Genomic DNA, 13,269 nt, shown 5'->3' on the forward strand with positions numbered 1-13,269 from the left:
GAACCTGCAGACCAGTTCTGAGGGGGTGATGAGAAGGGCTCCCCATGACAGGTACCCCCTGCCCTCACATCACAAATCCCATCACTGGTTCTACCTTCATATCTCAAGTCTGTTCATTGGTTTGTCCATCTGTCCACTGCCCCGGGACGCCTGTTAGGCTCTGCCCTGCCCTGACCTATACAGCACTGCGTGACAAGGATGCCCTGGGAATGGAGACCCATGCCTCCCCATGCCCTCCTGCTCCCTCTGCTTCCACCCTCCACTGTGGGAAACTCTTCTTTGGACTCCCTCCCCCGCGCAGCCCTGCAGATGTTCCCACCCCCACACTAGTGTTTACTACTTGGTCTCCTCTGTGTTTGTGGAGTTCTTGGCCTGGCAGGAGCCCCACGAAAAGGAGCACATTCTTCTTCTGACCACACATTCCCAGCTCAGTGGGTGAGTTGTGGGAGCCCTGGGGGCAGGAAAACCTCCTGAGTTCAAGTGCTGGCCCAGTGCTACCTTGCCTGGACCCAGTTTCCCCATCTGTAACATGGGGTATTGGGCCGGCCCAAGGTGTCGAGTGAGAGTCTATGTGATGATAGTGCACAGCCAGTTACTTCAAGAGGCTTCTCATCAGTGAATAGAGCGTTGGCCTGTAGACTGAGGGGTCCTGGGTTTGATTCTGGTCAAGGGCACATGCCCAGGTTGTGGCCTCGATCCCCAGTAGGGGGCGTGCAAGAGGCAGCCAGTCAATGATTCTCATCATTGATGTTTCTATCTCTCTCCCCCTCTCCCTTCCTCTCTGAAATCAATACAAAATATATGAATAAAATAAAATAATAAAACCTCCACCATTTAAAAAAGGGGGTTCTCATGAGGCCAGTGCTTGGGGAGAGGCTAGTGGTTTTTTTTATTTGTTTGTTAATCCTCACCTAAGGATATTTTCCCAAGAATTTTTAGAGAGAGTGGAAGGGAGTGGGAAGGATAGAGAGAGAGAGACACATCAATTGGTTGCCTCCCGCACACGCCTGGGCCAGGGCCAGGGATTGAGGCTGCAACCGAGGTATGTGCCCTTGACCAGAATCCAACCCAGGCCCCTTCAGTCCGAGGGCTGACGCTCTATCCACTGAGCCAAACCGGCTAGGGTGAGGCTGGTGGTTTTCAGGCCTGAATAAATAAATAAAAAAGACATGCAGTTCTCTGGGACAAGCTCTATGTGAACACTTAAGCCGAAAACTGAGGTGTCCCAGAAATGCCACATTCTGAGCAAAAGCTGATCCTTGGGCCTCAGACCTGGGCACAGGATCAGCAGCACCTGGGCTGTGAGCAGGAGGGCGTCCGGGGGCAGGTGGACTCCTGACCACGCCTCCCTTCCTGGCGCACAAGCTCATGTCTTCACATGCATGTGCATGCCCAGCTTGGCTGCCGTGCTTCCCTGCCTCAGGCCCCCGTGTCCTGCCTCCCACCCCATGATCCTCCCTGACTTGAAGCCCCTACCCTTGATGAAGGGGCTGAGTGAGGAGGGAGGCCCACCCTCCAGGCCCCAAAGGGGCCACATCCACAAAGGAAGATTGGACCTAGGTGGAACCATCTGGAAGATACCGTGGAGCTGAGGGCGAGAGCTCCTGAAATCAATCACGCCTCCCAGGAGATCGCCTGCCATCTGGGGTCCAGACCCTCCCTGCCCATCTCTGCCACCCTGGCTTTCTTTCTCATGACACAGACACTGGCAACATCTCCAGGCTTGATATGAGGGGGGATGTATTCCCAGGTTGTTGGTCAAGACAGAAGGCCACGTGGGTCCTCCGTCCCCACTTCTGCAGGCATGTGAAGGGCACTTGGCCGTAGCTTCAGTCCCTGGCGCCCAGAGACCAGGGAGCTGGGTTGGCCTGAGAGAGCCTCGGGAAAGGCAGGTGGCCTGTCCTGCAGGTCAGGTAGGGGAAGCAGGGCCCAGCAGGGAGTGGGGACAGAGCCCTAGGCAGTGGGTCGTGACACCCTGCATGGGCTGGACGCTGGTGTGGGAGTTCTCCTTCCTGGGCCTTTAACACAACAAAGCACACCCCGCCTTCTAGAAGGGGGACAGATGTTATTATCAGTTCACAACTCAACAATCACACTTCTGAAGAATCGTCACACGTTGGAAACACAGGGACCATGGGATTCCAGGGCACACTGCAGATGTGATGGTCCCAGTCGAGTGGGGACAAGAGTGGTGGACAGCAGCCACCATTTGACACCTGGCTTAAGGGATGAGCCTGCATTCGGGCCAACTGACCAGGACGTCAGCTGGGCTGTTCTGCACCACCTTCTCATGGACGTCTGCCATGGCAGTGTCTGATATTGGTACAGCATGTCAGAAGCACCACCGGTGACCTTGGGATCAGGGATGACGGTGCCCAGCCAGGAGTCTGGCCATATCCAGAAGAGACAGCCTGGCAGGTGGGCCTCACGAGGTGCCTTCGGTTTCCCTGCAGGAGCTGGAGTCGGCAGGATGGGTGTCGGGACATGCTGATCTCCCCTTGAGACAGGTAGGTGACCTGGGCCTGGGGACATCTCACACAGGACAGCAATGTGCCCTGGTGGGCTGGGTCAGTGGGGTCAACAGGGATGGACCGTGGCTCTCAGTGGCGTGTGCTTCCAGTCAGGGTCTCGCTGGGTGGGCATAGCACCCTGGACTGGACCTGGGACCTCCTGCCACCCCTGCCTGGATCCACTGATGGCATGAGTGTGGACAGCAGCCACCATTTGACACCTGGCTTAAGGGATGAGCCACCAACTGTTCTGTACCACCTTCTCATGGACGTCTGCCATGGCAGTGTCCAATATTGGCACAGCTTGCCCAGCTCTGCTCTTAGCTCAGGGTGGTCCCTGCTGCCAGGGGAGACTAAAGCCACCGGCTACGGACAGGCAGTGGGCCCACATGCCAGAGTGCCAGGAGGAGGGCACCAAGGCCAAGCAGCAGGCTTTGTCGGGCCCAGAGAGGAAATGTTTCAATTCTGCCGGCCGTAGGTCTGCCACTCACAGCCACACTGGTCTGCATTGTAGAGTGAAAGCTGCCACAGACAACAGTGAATAGTCTGATGACATGCGCTGGACCAAGGCCTTGGGTGGTATCTGTTTTGTGGGTTTCCCTGTTAATCACAGCCCCAGTGGGATGGGCATGATGCCAGGAAGTGTAGCAGGAGGCTGAGTGGCCCCTGTCTCCCCAAGGACCCTCTGAATGGTGCAAGGTGTGCCCTGCTGACACCTCAGTCTGCCAGAGTTTACTGTGGTGGTGGCTTTCATAGAGTGGTGATGGCTTGTAAGAATGCGCCCAGTCACTCTTTTCCATCTAGTACAGGCTCCCAGTCCCCAGCCCAGTGATCTGCCCCCGACCCACTGGGTGCCGTCTCTGTAGGAGGCTCAGCTGACCAGCTCTGTGGATCCTCACTGAGTGCCCAGTATGGAGGGCCTGGCCCAGTCAGTGCTCAGGGGTGGTGAGAGCCCTTAGATCTCCAGATGCCTGCATGTCCTGTGCTAAGGGCTGTGCGACAGAGGAGAGGTGCGAGGACCCCCCTCTTTTCTGGTCTCTTCCCCAGGACCTCCGTTGTTGGAGGCTCACAGCTGGGCTGGCGGGAGCTGGGGATCCGCTGCCACTTGGCTGCGTTGGAGGACAAAGGTCCAGCCAAGCACCTTGGTGGCCGGACTGGTAGGCCTTGCAGGGGCTCTGAATCGGGTTAAAGAAGCTCAGGCTGCTGAGCTGGTGTGGCTCAGTGATTGAGCATCGACCTATGAACCAGGAGGTCAGGGTTCTATTCCCATTCAGGGCACATGCCCGGGTTGCAGGCTCAATCCCCAGTAGGGGGCGTGTAGGAGGCGGCCAATCAATGATTCTCACCATTTTTAAAAATATATTTTATTGATTTTTTACAGAGAGGAAGGGGGAGAGGGATAGAGAGTTAGAAACATCAATGAGAGAGAAACATCGATCAGCTGCCTCCTGCACACCCCCCACTGGGGATTGAGCCCGAAACCCAGGAATGTGCCCTTGGCCGGAATCGAACCTGGGACCCTTCAGTCCTCAGGCTGATGCTCTAACCACTGAACAAACTGGCTGGAGCTCAGCTCAGCTTTTGTGGTTGAGCGAGGCTGCAGTTCTGGCCCCTAGCCAGGGTTTCCTGAGGTTTTGATGTGTTTTTTAGCCATTGGTATGAGTCTTGACGCATTAAAGAATGAATTCTTCCCTTGTCTGCCTGCCTGCTGCAAGTTTTTTTCAGCCTTTTAATTTTAGTTTGTGATGGTTTACATATTCAGACATTTTTCATATTTTGTGGTGAAACCTACTGAGTTTTTTTTCTTTTTTACTTGTTTCATTGTTCTATGCATTGTCCTCCCTAGCATGTAGCAAGATAAATTCACATCAGTCTTTTCCTGTGGGTCTTTCTAGTTTAGTGTTTACACTCAAGATTTCATTCATCTAGAATTTACTTGGACATAAATGTGAGGTGAGGATTTAACTTTTTTTACACAGTTGTATCTGAGCTGTTTCTTTTTTATTTATTTTGGGAGTATGTTTATTAAAGCTGGGGACAGCAAAACAAGGAAGGGCTTAGGGTAGAAGAAGCAACAAGAAAGAGCAGTAGGGCAGCCGTAGCTCTCAGGAAACATTATGGGGAAGAAGTGAGCCAAGGCGGGGCTGCTGTCAGCTGGCTGGAGAGCCAGAGAAAAGGGGGCCTTGGGGACAGGTTCAGGGGGCTCGCCTGGGATGAGCTGCTGCTGCCCATTGCTCCCCTGGTTGCACGTCTTGTGGGATCCCTTAGCGTTTAGGAGATGCACGAATTTGGGGGAAGGAGAAGGAGAAGGGGAAGGTGCAGGCATGCTCCGGGGAGGGGGAGTGTGCTGAACTGTGTCATTTTGTTGTTGTTGCTAATCCTCACCCGAGGATATTTTTTTTACTAATTTTTAGGGAGAGAGAGAAAGATAGAAACATCAATGTGAGAGAAACATATCAACTGGTTGCCTCCTATAGCCCCGACCGACCAGAGCCTGGGCCAGAGAGGGGCCTGCAACCAAGGTCCATGCCCTTGACTGAAATGGAACCCAGGACCCTTTGGTCCGCAGGCCGACACTCTATCCACTGAGCCAAACTGGCTAGGGCTGCTCAACTGTGTCTTGTCTGTCACCAGAAATTGGAAATGTCACATAATGTGTCCTTGGGTTTGTGGTGCCCTTGGCCAGAGCCCAGTGGATTGCTAAGAAGATCCGGTCAGGGCCCCCCGTGATCAGCCCTTGCTCTCAGAAGCCCATCCCGCTGTATGTTTAGCTATAGGGACATGTTGGGTCCACTCTGTTGGGACCTCCTCCCTCTTTGGAATCATAGGCTCGCACTGGTGGAGCCTGCTGGCCCTCCCTCTGTGGGTTTGTGTTATGTGATGTCCCATACACACCTTGCCTGCTCTGTTTTCCCTGTATCTTGGGCTCGAAGCCCCTCTGAGCACCCTTCATTACTGAGAACAGGTCCCTGCCATGGTGGGGCCCCCTCAGAAGCCCCAAAGGCGACCGGGTTCCTTTGTGGACATCCAGGCTTTGAATGCTGTGTGCTACCTATGGCCAGGGACAGCCCCAGAACCACCTGCAAGGAGGGGCATGGGTCTCCTGATGACAGTTTGTGGGCTTTCACATGTGGTGTCTCTTACCCAGGCGGCTTTGTCATGCTGGGGGAGTGAACTGGCCTCTTTCTCAAGGGTCCTGAGCCTGGCATCCTCATGCCCGCAGTGAGTGGCACCACCTGGCCAGGGGCTCACATGTCCTGTTTGTGTCTCAGCCTCATGGCTGGTAGGTGTGTGGTAGGTGGCCAATCTGCCTGCCACCCAAGGATCTTGCCCACATGGCTGGAAAGCCTGGTTCAGGCTGGCCAGCTCTCCTCTCACCTGTGGGCTGTCCTAAGCCAGGTATCCAGGGGCCTCTGTGATTGGACTTGTGGGTCATTCCCCAGGTGGGCTCTGTTAGAGTCGCCGAAGGAGGAGCACATGAGGCCGAAAGTGGCAAAGAATTATAAATTTATTAGGTCATCTGGCGAGACCAGATAGGCTGAGCCCCCAAATGGTGCCTGCACCCAGGGAAGGGGAGTCAGATATTTTAAAGGACTCTAGGTGGGCTTCTTCAGTGGGGAATTCCCTGGGTGGGTCCAGATCCTGGGCAAGTCTGGAGGGGAAAGTTACTGGTCTTAGCAAAAGGAATGTGGTCTAAGCGAAAGGGAATGTCAGATCTAAAATTATTTAAAGGTCAGTTTCCCAGGGGAGGGGGCATCGATTCAATTATTTGATCAGACCTTACAGGCTCAATGTGAGAAACAGGAGCCAGCACCACAGCCCCAAGTCCCTTTCCACCCCCAGAACCCCTGCAATCTCAGGTGAGGCAGAAGGAAGGACACTTAGGCGGCAGGATTGGGTTCAGACCCTGGCTCTGTTGGCCCCACAGGCCGCATGGAGGGCTCCGTGCCGGCCACTGCGGTTGTGATGTGAGTGCCGTGCCAGCTCTGGCTGCACCATCCCTCACTCGGATGAGTCACAGCCAGTGGCGTGGAGGGTGCAGTGGGGCCGGCTTAGTGAGGCCGGGCAGTCCCTGCCAGCCCTCAGTGGCTGTTGTGGTGTGTTTACCCTCACCCCCCAGCCCCATCACTCTCTTCCCAGAGCATCCCCTGCCCCTCTGCTCTTCTGGGGCCTCTCACTGTCACTCTGGCCAGAGTCAGCTTAGGGCTCTTCCCTGGACTGGTTCTACTTTGTCCCCCTTCTTGTACTGTCCTTGGGGGGGCTGCCCGAGAAGCCCCTGGACCATCAGGCTGCTGAGGGGCCTCCGTTCCCCCCCGGCCCTGGGTGCCCTGCCCAGCATGACTCTCAGCTGGAGCACCGGGAGTCATCAGCTCTGTTTCTCTTGCCCACAGGGAAGGCATCCCAGTAGGGGAAGCCAGAGGCACCCCACCCCCATGGCGCATCTTGCCAGGTTGATGTTTGCAGTTGATGAGTTTGGTATTTCGAATATGCCTTTAGTTAAACTTTTTCTTTTCAAAATATTTCACTCTCCTGAAAACCTAATTAGGCCATTCATTCGTCTGAATGTATTTGCTGCTCTCTGCATTTTGTGAGATAATGAGGCTGTGGAGATGCTGCCAAACCCATCCTGGGGGTAGGGGGAGGCTTTTGCTCTGTGCCCTGGAGGGAAAGGTGCCCCTGTGGCCTTTCCTGGCCTGTGGGATCTGGACCCCAGATCAGGGATAGGGAGTGGGGGAGGGGGGCACCAAGTGTACAGATGGGGAAACAGGCCTGGGCCACTGAAGAGTCTGGATGGCAGAGGTGGAGGGGTCTCAGCCCTGGCGAGGCCCACCCTTCACAAATCATCTCCTGTCACCTCTTGTCACACCCCCCTACCTCCCCATCACCCCCTGTCACCCAGGTCAAGGCCATGGCCTCAGTGATGCCACCGAGGGGCCCCCTAAATCCCCTGGGCCAGGCTCCCCTGGGGGGCTGAAAGCCAGGGAGAGGCCACAGGACCAACCCACAGATGCTAAACGACAGTGGCACCAGAGCCTTTTTAATAAATTATAAACCAATATGTGCTTTTCTATAGAAAATGTAGAAAATAAACCAGAACAGGGAAAAAAAATAATGGCTGTCAAACCTCTGCATCCTGGCCCTGGCGGCCCTTCCTAGGCTCTTAGGGAGGTGGCTTCTGCGTGTGCAAGTTTAAGCTGCTGGGCTTGGGACTCCCCTCCCCCTCACCAGAATCTTCTGTGTTGATGCTTTGCCAACACAAGAGAGTGGGTGCCCTTCACTGTGCTGGCCCTCCCACGCCTCTCCTCTGACCACCTGGCTATTCCCTGCCCGCTCCCCACCACAGCCTCAGGCCCAGCTGGGGCCTTGCCTCTTGGGCCTCCCAGCATGGGTGTGAGAGATTATGATGGGGAAACTGAGGCTCAACAAGCAGTGGGGGGAGGAGGGGAGTGGCTCCCAGGCCTGCCTCAGACAAGTACATCTTCCATTTCCATCTTCTTGCTAACTGTTCTCTGGCCTTTGTTTCTGCAGAAAGCTGTTGTTTGTGATGAGACTAATTTAGAATATATGAATTTGAAGAAAGAATTCCAGACGTTTATTTGCCAAATCTTTGTAACAGGGGCATTAGTTAATTTTTATTTTTTTTAAATATATTTTATTGATTTTTCACAGAGAGAAAGGGAGAGAGATAGAGAGTTAGAAACATCGATGAGAGAGAAACATCGATCAGCTGCCTCCTGCACATCTCCCGCCGGAGATGTGCGCGCAACCCAGGTACATGCCCTTGACCAGAATCGAACCTGGGACCTTTCAGTCCGCAGGCCGACGCTCTATCCACTGAGCCAAACCGGTTTCGGCCATTAGTTAATTTTTAATAAAGCCTTTATGCTTGCAGACTTTGTCTTTGCAGAACCAGGACTTCCAGAGGTTTAGTGTTGCTAGGGGTGGAGGTGTGTGATGCCCCAGGGTGCAGTGCGGGGAAGGAGGCCTTCTGTGACCTGTGACAAAGGCAGTGGCTGCGTACCCTGGAGGAACCCTGGGCCCAGCATGCAGGCTGACATGTCGTCTTGCTCCTGGTCATCCTCCCCTACCCTGACCCAACCTGTTCTGCTCTGTTAGCTCAGACTCCTCCCTCTGTCCCCACCAACTGATGGGCCAGAGGATGAACCTCAGGCCAGAGACATGGAGTCTGAAGACAGCACCTTGGGCAGGGGGAGGGGGCAGGATGGGACTGGAGGAGTGTCTGCCATCCCCTCCCCTGAAGCTGGTGGCGGGCTGCTTTGGCCAGGACAGGGGCAGCTCCTGAGCTGGGGTCTGGTTCTCTTGCCCCAACACCCCCCATGAGATGCTTCCCCATCACCTTCAGGATAAGCCAGACCTGGTCCCGGCGATCGCACCAGCCTCACTCCTTGCCACACCCACCTTCAGCATCAGCAGGCTCTGCCTGGGTGAGGTCTCTGTGCCCACTTCCCCTCGTGCCATTCTAGACACAGAGGCACTCGCTTCACGTCGGTGTCCTTCTGAGCCCCCACCAGCCCCACGGCAGCCCATCTCCTGGCATTTCTCAGTTTCTTGCAAAGATTGGCCTCTGTGTACAGCACATGCTCTGACTCTTCAGGGCAGCCCAGGCATGGGAGTCACAGGGCTCTGTTCACTGGGCACTATACCCCAGCTGCTCATTTTTCCTTCATGCAGCAGGCATTAATTGAGCACCGCTGCATGCCAGGTGCTGTGCTAGTTGCCACTCAGCTCTGGCCTGTAATTCAGTAGAAGCTGAGGCGATGGCTGTCCCCGCCCAACTGCACCTTCAGTTCCATGTGAGGCACCAGGGGAAAGGTTAGATTTGTTGTGTCTGCCTTGTCCATACAGAGGCTCAGGAGCTGAGGGAGGCATCGTAGTAACTTCACATTGTGATCTTAGCTGGGGTCAGAGATTAATTTTCTCTGCCTTCCTTCAGTCCTGCTAAATTCATAGGTTAATTTTCTCTATTAGAATTTTTTCCATTTCTGGCACATGAAAGGTAGTCCGTGAGAGATGCATTGGTTATTTCAATGAGAATCTTGGTTTGGGGACTTAGATGCCTGTGTGCTCATTAATTTTAGATTTATCCATATTAATTTTTTATTTTTTAATTATGAAAGTAATGAAGGCTATGAATCTACCTCTGAGAACAGCTTTAGCTATAACCCATATTTTTATTTCCAGCCTTATTGAGATGTAATTAACATATAATATTGTGTAAGTTTATGGTATATAATGTTATGATTTGATACATCTATATTGTGAAATGTTTACAACAGTAAGATTCGTTAACCCATGCCTTCACCTCACATTCTTATTATTGTTCTGTTGTTGTTGCAGTGAGAATATTAAAGTTCTTCTCTCATAGCAACTTTTAAGTAAAGTAAGTCCTCACAACATTACTAATAAGTTCTTGGAACTGTGGCAAAATGACGTATCATGAAACCAATTTTACCACAGGTTAATTTATATAAACGAGTTAAGTTCCTTTGGCATCTCATCAATGTTATAACGAAATGATGTTGAACAAAATGGTGTTATTAAAGACCTGCTGTATATAATACAATGTTATTAACTGTAGTCATCATGCTGTATATCAGGTCCTCGGAATTTAGTCATCTTATAACTGACAGTTGGTACACTTTACCAGCGTCTCCCCATTTCCCCTCTGGCAGCCACCATTCTACGATTCATACATGTTTATGTATGACATGTGAATATATTTTTTCACTGTTTCTAAATAGTCAGCTCTGTATGCTTAAATTTTTATCTTTTTTTTATTGATTGATGATTTTTTTTTTTAGTAGGGGGGAGAGAGAGAGAAACATTGATTTGTTGTTCCACTTATTTATGCATTTATTGGTTGCTTTTTAAAGAAAATTGCATTGATTTCAGAGAGGAAGGGAGAGGAAGAGAGAGATAGAAACATCAATGATGGGAGAGAATCACTGATTGGCTGCCTCCTGCAAGCCCCACACTGGGGATGGAGCCCACAGCCCAGGCATGTGCCCTTGACCGGAATCGAACCAGGGATCCTTCAGTCTGCAGGCTGACACTCTATCCACTGAGCCAAACCTGTGAGGGCTATTGGTTGCTTTTTGTATGTGCTCTGACCAGCAATCAAACTCGCAACCTTGGCTTATTGGGACAACACTCTAACCAACTTACCTACCCAGCCAGGCCCCTTCTCTTGGCTCTTAAAGCCATAGTCCAGGGTCCTGGTGAGCCATGTTTGCTGCCTCCCGGGAAAGACTGACCATGCGAACAGCAACGTGACTTTGAAAATCCAGGAACTTCACCCTGAAGTCTGCTTCCAGTGACCTCAGAGCTAGGTTAACCCTTTTAAAGATCTCGACTTAAGGAGGTGATGTTTCCTGTTTGTTTTTAATAAGGCTGTCAGCTATTTTTTACCCAAAAGAGTGTCTGCAACGTGGGAGGTGATGAGTGGGCAGCGGATGCTGCAGCTGACATCCATGAATATCCGGACCATGTCCAGGGCTGTGGGCAGCCTGGTGGAGAACGTGAACCCAGACCTCAGTGTGGCCTGGGACGCCAGCCTAGGCAGGCCTCCTTCCCACACTGCAGAGTGGACACCACATGTTTACAAGTCCGAGAAAATATCAACCTAATGATAGTGAATCGTAAAACCCAGGCAATAGACATGTCCACAATTTTCTCAGCTTCGGCCCGGACAATGACAGCCCCGCGAGAGGCCTTCTCTGTTGAGACAGTCTCTGACCTTTTCTTTGGGTCTCTTGTCTATTTTTTCTGCCTCAGAGAATCCCTGTTATGTCAAAACTTGTCCCAGGATTCGTTTTCCACATCTCCTGTCTTCCCTCTTTTATCAACTCTTTAATCACTTTCTGCTGGTTTGGAAGGACTGCCTGGAGTTTGCTTTCTGCTAACTCACTGTAACCTGGTTTTCTGCTCGGCCCTGCCTGCTGTTTGCTGCCTCTGCCATGTTTTCCTGTAAATCTTTACAGGAACCTCCTCATTTATGATTGTTCCTTTTCATTATGGTCTGTTCTCGGTGCATCAGTTCAACGCTGTCTTTCGCCATTTGAGAACACATGCCAGCTATTCCCTAATATCTGTGCTAATAATAAATGCACTAAACACGTTTCAGCGTAAGGCTCTCGGGTCTGCTAAGGGCACAAGGTCTGCCCGGGGTGTGGGGTGCTGCAGGAGGTCTGTGCGTGCTGGGTGCTTCTGACCGGGGTCCGTGGCCCAGCCACCCCCATCTGTCACAGACAGACCTCAGTGTGGGCCAGAGGCTTGGGGCTGCTTGCAGACTGTGTTGTCAGGAACAGGTCTGGCCTCTTGGTCGGGGGCAGCCTTGCCTGGTGTTCAGGACAGTAACAGGGTCTGCCCAGGACCTCTGATCCTCACCAGGAGCCACGATGGCTAAGGATCCATAGTGTTACCTTCCCCTCCTCACAAGGACTGTCAGGCCACCTACCACCCATTTTTTTAAAAATACATTCTTATTGATTTTAGAGAGGAAGGGAGAGGGAGAGAGAGAGAGAAACATCAACGATGAGAGAGAATCATTGATTGTCTGCCTCCTGCACGCCCCCCATTGGGGATCGAGCCCGCAACCCAGGCATGTGCCCTTGACTGGAATAGAACCTGGGACCTTTCAGTCGCCAGGCCGACACTCTCTCTATCCACGGAGCCAAACCGGCCAGGGCAAAACCCATTTTCTGGTGGGGTAGGAGCAGCTCCATGGAGCAGTTATGGCAAGCTCATTAGCAGCCACGCAGAGCAGATAGTACGCCTGCGTGTGTGTGCATGACTGTGGGTGGCTGCACGCAGGTGCTGCAGGTGAGTTTTAGGAAGTCCCAGAATACTCAGCAAGCCTCTGCAGTGTTTCTTCCTCCTGTGGCCAGCCACAGACAAGCCTGGCTCCCAGCAGGCTCTCGTGGTATATTACATATGTGTGTGGGTTGGGGGGAGCCAGACAGGGACACTGCAGATCTCAAAGTCTGTGCTGGGTGGGGGTTGGGGGGAGCCCCCTGCCCAGTCCCACTGGGTTATTTGCATATGAAAAGCAGGACTTTGCTGTTGACTGGAGGTTGGTGGTGTCTGGACTTGTTGCCATGGGCACTCAGCGCTTCAGAGCAGCAGAGCTGGTTCCCAGGAAGAGGAGAGTGGTTGGGAGCAGCAATGCTGGCATCCAGCTCGGTTTCTGGGAGGGAAGGGCTGTCCCTGGGGGCCCCTGCGAGGAGCCAGAGCTGGCCAGAGGCCACTTGGGACTCTAGGCAAGAGCGGACCAGAGGGGACTGGGCCTCTGACGCAGCAGGCCAGGAGCAAGGATGGGAGTGCTGGAACCTCCCGCCCCCCCTCCGATCCATCGAGAATCACGCAGCCACGGCCATTCTGCCTCTGCCACAGCAGCTGGAGGGTCTCTCTGACGCCGGTGCTGCTGTAGGCCCTGTCCCTCTCACTGGGCTCTGAGCCCCTGCAGGTGAAGCCACGTGGAGTCTCCCTGCCTGGGTCCCAGTGCTGTTTCCTGATGGGGGAGTGAGGGCCAATTTCCCACACATCTCACTCTTCCCGGAGAACCTGGGGGCTCTGGGTGATTCAGCTGAGCCCCAGGCCCCATCTCCCCTTGCCTATGTTGGGGTCCCCTCCCACCTCCCTCCCGCCCAGGGCCATGGGAGGATTGACGGGGTATATTGCTGATGATGGTCCCCGCAGGCACATCCAGCTGCCTGAAGTGTCAGCAGCTAGCAGGAAT

General features: G+C 53.2%; 1 protein-coding gene across 3 annotated transcripts in view; it reads left to right on the forward strand.

Annotated features, from left to right (window-relative positions):
- Positions 1-2,432: 2,432 nt before the first annotated feature.
- Positions 2,433-13,269, forward strand: part of ARVCF (armadillo repeat gene deleted in velocardiofacial syndrome) — a 38,341-nt gene continuing 27,504 nt past the window's right edge. For 2 of the 3 annotated variants that reach the window (XM_015567291.1, XM_015567292.1), the window contains exon 1: positions 2,434-2,507. The gene's annotated coding sequence lies outside the window, so the exon portion shown is untranslated. Of the gene's footprint in view, positions 2,508-13,269 lie in introns of all 3 variants that reach the window. The other variant, XM_015567293.1, reaches the window with a different exon arrangement.

This window comes from Myotis davidii, unplaced genomic scaffold (genome assembly GCF_000327345.1).
Source record: "Myotis davidii unplaced genomic scaffold, ASM32734v1 scaffold223, whole genome shotgun sequence".
Taxonomy (NCBI): Eukaryota; Metazoa; Chordata; class Mammalia; order Chiroptera; family Vespertilionidae; genus Myotis; species Myotis davidii.